This window comes from Monodelphis domestica, chromosome 2 (assembly GCF_027887165.1).
Source record: "Monodelphis domestica isolate mMonDom1 chromosome 2, mMonDom1.pri, whole genome shotgun sequence".
Classification (NCBI taxonomy): domain Eukaryota; kingdom Metazoa; phylum Chordata; class Mammalia; order Didelphimorphia; family Didelphidae; genus Monodelphis; species Monodelphis domestica.
The window spans coordinates 1,644,289-1,651,410 of NC_077228.1; the positions used below are offsets into that span (position 1 = coordinate 1,644,289).

A 7,122-nucleotide genomic window follows, 5' to 3' on the forward strand; every position below is an offset into this window, starting at 1 on the left:
CCTTTACAGCTTTCCCAACAGTGTATTAGTGCCTCCATTTTCCCACATTCCTCCAACATTCATCATTTTCCCTTTTGTATATTAGTCAGTCTGATAGCCCGGAGGTTTGTTTTACTTTGCACTTCTCTAGTCAAGAGGGATTCGGAGCATTTTTTCATATGCTTGAGATAGTTTGAATTCCTTTATCTGAGAACTGCCGGCTCATATTTTTGATCATTTGTGAACGGGAGAAGGCTTTGCATTCTTGCAAACTTGACTCCGTTCTCATTTAGTTGAGAGATGAGGCCTTTGTCAGAGACACGTGCTCCAAAGATTTTTGTCCTGTCTGCATTTCCTCCATTGGTTTTGTTTGCACAGCCCTTTAAAAAAAATTATTTAAATTTATTATTTTTTTAAAAAACCCTCACCTTCCATCTTGGAGTCAATACTTGTATTGGCTCCAAGGCAGAAGAGTGGTAAGGGCTAGGCAATGGGGGTTAAGTGACTTGCCCAGGGTCACACAGCTGGGAAGTGTCTTGGGCCAGATTTGAACCTAGGACCTCCCGTCTCTAGGCCTGGCTCTCAATCCACTGAGCTACCCAGCTGTCCCCATTGCACAGCCCTTTTTAACTTTGTGTTGTCCCAGTTACTCTTTTAGGTGGTGTCCCGTGCTCTGGCTCTTGTTTGATCAGCCATTCCTCCCTCGTCATTGGGGATCTGACAGGATTGCCAGTCCCTGCTCCCCTCGTTCGTTTATGGCGTTCCCCTTTATTTCTAACGCATGGCCTTGCTCTGATGTGACTTTGGTCTATGCTGTGAGGGTCTGGCCTGGGCCTCATCCCCGCCCTTCTGTTTTCCATGTCCCCAGTAGTTTTTGTTGAGTAATGAGTTGTTTTTCTAAACACCAGGTTATTCCGCTTGTTTGTCACTGTGTGCTAGCTATAATCCTTACATGTGTGTGTAAGTGCATACATGCATACATGCATGCACATATATGCACAAACCCTTCCTCTCACCTTTCAGCTGAGAAAACCAACCTCTCTGACTGGTTCCGTAGCCCCACTGGCCTGGGAGTGCCGTGTCCTGGCATCTGTTCTATCCCTTCAGCAGTCATGAGCTTGGAGGCTGGTATTTTTGTTCCATTTCTATGTTCCCTGGCATGGCCCCGACAGGCCAATTCAGCCTCAGCACTCAGACACCAGATCACTGGTTCTTAGCAGTCGCCCCGAGCATTCTGAAGGAGCTCATCCATGGCCACTTTTTTCCATTCTGAAAGTGCTTTTGCTGCTGTCCTTACTGTGGCACGAGTGCGAACAGCTTGTCTGGCCTTACCCTGGACTGCAGGTTTGCCCCTGGCTCAGAAACCCCAAGAAGCCAAGCCTCCATACTTCAAGTCTGATTCCTTTTAAGCAAGGGTGCCTGTGTGTGGGAGATGAGTTCCGATCTCCATTTGGAATGCCATTGGTTTTCCAGGAATCTCTGGAAATATTCCAAGTGCCCTTTGTGTTTCAGGCACCCAGAGAAAGGCTTGCCCAGCCCAGGGGAGTGCGGTTTCTTACCTGAAAGTTGGGGGATGATGGATGGCTTCCAGTCAACCCCAAGCCCTAAACCTAATTCCAGCCCTCTTGGGACAAGACCTTCCTTTAAGGGGGCAAGTTTGAGCTCCTCCTCTTTTTTCATCATCTTTGGGTTAAGGCAGATCCCTGGATTTACTAAAAGAAAAGGTAGCCTAGGAGAATTTGGTTTTAAACCCTTACCTTCTGCTTAAATAAATACTGTATATTGGTTCTAAGGCAGAAGAGCAGTAAGGGCTAGGCCATGGGGGTCAAGTGACTTGCCCAGGGTCACACAGCTAGGAAGTGTCTGAGGCCAGATTTGAACCTGGGACCTCCTGTCTCTAAGCCTGGCTCTCCATCCAGTGAGCCACCCAGCTGCCCCCTGAGTTAATTTTTATTAACGGCAACCACAACAACTTTTTATAACTTAATTTGACCAAAACCCATTTTAACTCTTACCCAGATTGGTCGTCCTTCTCCGCCCAGCCCTAGGTGCCATCATCTGGGGAAATAGGCTTTGTAGAGAAGGAACCAGCCATAGCCCTCAAGATGCCTTGTAGAGGGAAGTAAGCCAGCTAGTTCAAGGAGCAAGGTGCCCTGAGGGAAGACAGGAGACGTCATGAGCCAGGCAAGGCAAACTGGTCCCCACGTCAATCCCCACCTTCCTTCCCACTCTGATCGAGTTATCCAGGAGCTGAGGGCAAGCTCTTAGGAAGGCAACACCTCCAGATCTCTTCTCCTCCTTCCATGCCAACCCAGAAAAGGAAACTGTCCCCCCAAAGTCCTGGGCACTGTTCAGAGGGTTGGCAAGGAAACACCTTTTTTCAGTAGGAATGGCATTAAAGAAGACGTGTCACCGCCTGCTTTGCAGCCTTGGCGTTGAAGCCTTTGTGCCCCGTTAGGATGCGGGCTCTGAAGGCCATTAACAATACCTTTCCCCGCCCCATTCTCTTCCGCTCTCCTCTCTCTGTGAAGACACCCCCATGTTCCCAGGGCTGCAGGGTCCCCGCCTAGGCATTCTCCCGGATTCCTCGCTGGCCCTCATTCCCCACGTGCAAAGGCACCAAACGGTGCCATCTTGTCCTCGTGCCCAGCTGGCACGTCCAATGCCTTCTGTCCCCTCGGCAGCTGCCCTCATCACTGTCCTCCAGACTATTGAAACAGCTTCCCTTAGTCTCTCCGCCTCCAGCCTCTCCCTCCTCTGGGCCATTTTGCTGAGCACAGATCTGGCCGCGGCACTGGTCACTGCGGGGCCTTTCTGGAGCCTCTAGGACCCACGTGCGTAGCCTTTCCCAGGCTGGCCTTCATCTGCGTGTTCTGGCTCCTTGGCCTTTACTCCCTCCTGGGCTCCAGGAACCCGCCAAACTGGCCTTGTCTCTGCTCCTCCTGCGTGGCTCCCTAGATCCTATCTCCTGGCCTTGGCAGTGCCCAGGAGCTCCGGCCCCCCCTGGCATTGGCCCCGCGTCCTCCCACTGGAAGGCTTGGGGAGGAGCTCCTCTGGGAGCCTCCATTTGGGGATGGGCCCAGGCCAGCCCTCTCTTCATTGGCTGGCTGGTCGCAGGCCTCGGGTCAGTCGAGGCCCTCCCCTCGGTGTCCTCCCCCCAGGATGCCTGGAAGGTAGGGGCTGTCCTCCTCCTGTTTGTGTGGCCCGCTCTTGGCACAATGCCTTGCATACAGGAAGCGTTTAGCCACTGGGGCTCCTGTGTAGACAGGTTGTACATGCCTGCCCTGTGTCATCAAACATGCGAGCGCACACGTGCCCAGAACATACGAATACACGTGTGTTTACATGCATGTGTGGGATGAGGGAGGGACATCGCCTGCGTGTGGAGTCTGGAGCTGATGAAGCCCTCTCGGTCTGCTTCTTCCCTGAAGAGGAGGACCAGGACGGGGCTGTAGGCAGCCACCTGTCCCTGCTCCTTCCTTCTCGGGGCGCTCCAGGGACAGGGTGGGGGGCCGTGATGCCAAGGGAGGGGCGGGCCCCCCCAACCCAGGCCAGCCCTCTTACCCCAGCCGGGAGGGGAAACCAGACGTGGAAGCCTGGGGGCGGGTGAGACCAGGACTCGTCCTCACCGCACGGAACCAGCAGGGCCAGCTCCATCCGTGCCCCGCTCAGCCCTCCTCTCCGGCTACCAACATGGCGGACGGGAGGGAGGTTTGGGAGTCAGCGCTGGCTGGTCAGGTCGGACTGGGGGGCCGGGCAGGGCCGCCTAAGAGGGGCTGGACTGGGCTGCCCGCCCTGAGGGAGCCGAGGGGGGACGGGCTAAGAGGGGCTGGACTGCCGCCCCCCCCTCCCCCCGCTGCAGGGCGATGCCTCCGGTCCTGAGGGAGCCGAGGGGGCCGAGGGGGGACGGAGCCGGCCTCCCCTGGAGGGGGGCATCGCCTCCCTCTGTGGCTCCCGTTTCCTGGCAATGTCGGGCCTTTGCCCTCTGGGCCAGCCTGGGCAGCTTCGCATCCCTCCCCTCAGGGTGCTGCCCTGGACTTGGTCCCGTTTCCCCATGGAGGGAAGTTACAGATTTGCGGTGCTCAATGAGCTGTGAAACAGGCTGGAGTCACGCAGCCTACGCGCACGATGAAGCTCGCTGATTGGAGGAGCAAAGTTCCATTGCAGCCCCCCCCCTCCCCCCCCCCCCCCCCCCCGTTTGACGCGTCCTGGGCGCCTCCCTGGCTTCCCTCACGAGGTCTGCAGGGCTTTCAGTGCCTTCGTATTTGGACCGGACTGGGGGCAGTCTCGCTTACCTGCCCAGCCGGAGCCCACGTTCGGTAAAGAGCTGACGCTCCCGTCAGCTTCAGTTGAGACACTCGATAAGCAGGTGGCACGGCCCACCTCGAGGTGCTCCAGGCGAGGCACTCGTTTATTGGGGCATCTGCTGGCCTCTCCCTCTGCCCAAGGCTCTTTCCTGGCGGGGGGGGGGGGGGGGGGGGAGGGGAGGGCGCTCGCTGGTTTACCACAGCTAAAGCCCAAGAGCCCAGCGGAGCCCTAGTAAAGGCTGAAGTTGCTGTGGGGCTGTTTGCAGTGACTGTTTATGGGCCAACAGCCGTCGGGCTCATCACTCAGCAGGCTGCACATCTGGGCCAAATATTGACTCGGCGAAAGCCTCCTGTCGCCCCCCAGGAAGCCGTGACCAAGGAGGACCCCCACAGGAGGCCGCCCGACTCCGCCTTCCGGCGTCTTATCAAGCCTCTTTCCTCCCGCTTCGTTCCTATTCTGCCCTTTGGCCCCGCCTGCCCGAAGAGATCTAAGCAAGAGGAGAAGGGCCATTTGTACCCCAGCTTCTAGAGCGGCTGTGTGTGCACATGTGCTGCCTTGTGGGCATGTACATGTGTGTGCGTGTATATGGACATGTGCGCAGGGTGTGCGGGGCAAACAACTGGAAGGTGGGATGCCCATCAGCCGTGGAAGGCTGAACAAGTGAGGGAGTCCTGCTGGGCACTAAGAAATGGGGAGGGGAAGACCTGCATGAACGAATGCCAAGGGGAGTGAGCAGAACAGAAGACTGCACAGGAACAGCCGTGTTCTAATGATGGGCAGCTGTGAAAGCCGGGGGGGCCCCCATCCAAGAGCCTTCCCAAGGACGCTGTTCAGCTCCGCAGGGAGAACCGATGATCGCCGGGTGCCGATGGAAGTGGAATTTTGTGGAAGTGTGGCTCATTCAGAGACGGGCTTTGTCTGATTTCAGATAGATCCTTTCTATTGCGTGGCGTGGCGTGGTGTGGCGTGCCAGGAAGGAGAACATTTGCAACTCAAAATGAAAAGAAGAATATTGAAGAAATAATTTGAAATTATTCTATATAGACATAAATAAAAAATTAAATGTCACAAACACTGCTTTGGAATTGGATCCCCCACTCTTTCCTCTGTCTTCCAGTTGTTTCTTTGTGCATGTGGGGGGGCAAAGAGTGGGACCCTGGGTCAGCAGAGAACAAATGAATGACCTTTTTCCTACGTAATTTCAAATCGTTGTCAAGAACAGTCAGAAGAATTTGTAGCGTCACCCCAAAGAATTCTCAGGACTGTCTTCTCATGGCCCCCTCTAGTACTGTAAGATTAAATGAATGTCCAGGAACTCCAAATATTCTATTTTGTAAAGTTTAGTAATAATCACTTGAAGTAGAGAGAAAATAAATGAACAGAAATAGAAGTTCAAACCTAATTATCTAACAAAAAGCAAAGCCACATGAGTAAATTCTCCAGCTCACTTCCCCTGCGATCAAGGCTAAGAGAGTGAGAGGCAGGGCTACACAAAACTTATATCCTCCCTAGTATCGTGAGAAGGAGCATGGAATGCTGGGAATTGGAGTTCTGGGGAATAGATTCCAATTATACAGTACTGACTATGAATGGATGAGTTCATGGAAAGTACATACTGTTTATTATGGGTCAACCCTTAGGATGAGTGCTGGGGACACAAAAGCAGAAGAGATACATACGATCCCTGCCCTCAGGGAGCTTACATTTTGATGGGTGAAGACAACACATAGAGGGGAGCAGCACCCAGGAGGAGTTAAGGTCCAGGCAGGCACAAAGATGGCATGTGGTTAAGGTTAGGACTAGAGGCAGGGTTGAACAATAGCTGCGAGGGTCTGAAGGTGGGCCAGGGGAACAGGGGTGTGCAGAGCCCAGGGTTCTTTCCAGCATTCTAGTCCCTTCAATGAGAATAAGATCACAGCAGGGCTTCCTTTATATTAGCCATACTTCATGTGGTTCCTGATGGGTCACATTTCGTCTTTGGAAGACTGTTCCTAGCATATCACTTTGTGTCAATTCCTACAGATGCATTTGCCAACATGCATTGACATGTGGGATTAAACACTTTCCCACAATTAGGGAATTGAATGGATTTTGTCATTTTTCTTATGACAAAGATTATTTCATTCTTCAGAAAGTGGAGAAATGTGAGGCACCATGATATAGTGGCTAGAAAGGAAGTCTTGGGGTTGGGAACGAATGAATGAAACCAAAAGCACTCATTAAGCTCTTACTCTGTTCAAAGTGCTCTGCTAAATACTGGAAATACAGACACAAAGAAGACATAGCACTTGGCCTCCTTGAGGAGCTACAGTACTATCAAGGCTCCTTGTACCCACTGGGGAGTGGTGGCTGGCATGGGCACTGTACCCCAGAAACCCAGGCCAACTATTATCAGGGAAACTCCCTTGTTTTGCCTCCTCCTGACTGAGCCTAAAAACACCCAATGGCCCCAACTAGGGTCCTGAGATGACTATCTTCCTTTGATCGTCCTCTAGATGGACAGAAAGATGCACCTTCAAGCCACACCTTGATCCTATCAGACATCTGTTTGTCCCCTAAAACTAAGGAATCTTTATGTCCCCAGGCAGACCCCAGTATGATCACCCCACCTCATGCCTGAGTGACTAACTGTTGTGAAAAATGTATAAAATCCCCAGAACTGATGTCATCTGGGGGAACAGCCTTTCCTTTCATGCTGTCCTCCCAGGGAACTGCTCCCCACCTTGCTGTTCTACCTTGCTATCCTCCTGACCACTCTCAACATTACTTTCTAAATTAATAAATCACTTTTTGTTTTTAAGCTAAGTTTTGGAGTCATTGCATGCTTGCAAATGG

At 52.9% G+C, this 7,122-nt stretch overlaps 1 long non-coding RNA gene across 1 annotated transcript in view; it reads right to left on the reverse strand.

Moving 5' to 3' along the window:
* The window catches only part of LOC130457024 (uncharacterized), a 9,471-nt gene extending 6,426 nt beyond the window's left edge, over positions 1-3,045 (reverse strand). The window contains exons 1-2 of the long non-coding RNA XR_008915969.1: positions 1,995-3,045; positions 1-359 (exon numbers count right to left, since the gene is read on the reverse strand). The exon at positions 1-359 is cut by the window's left edge and continues 6,426 nt beyond it. This is a non-coding gene — a long non-coding RNA (uncharacterized LOC130457024). The remainder of the gene's footprint in view (positions 360-1,994) is intronic.
* Between the last annotated feature and the right edge of the window lie 4,077 nt (positions 3,046-7,122).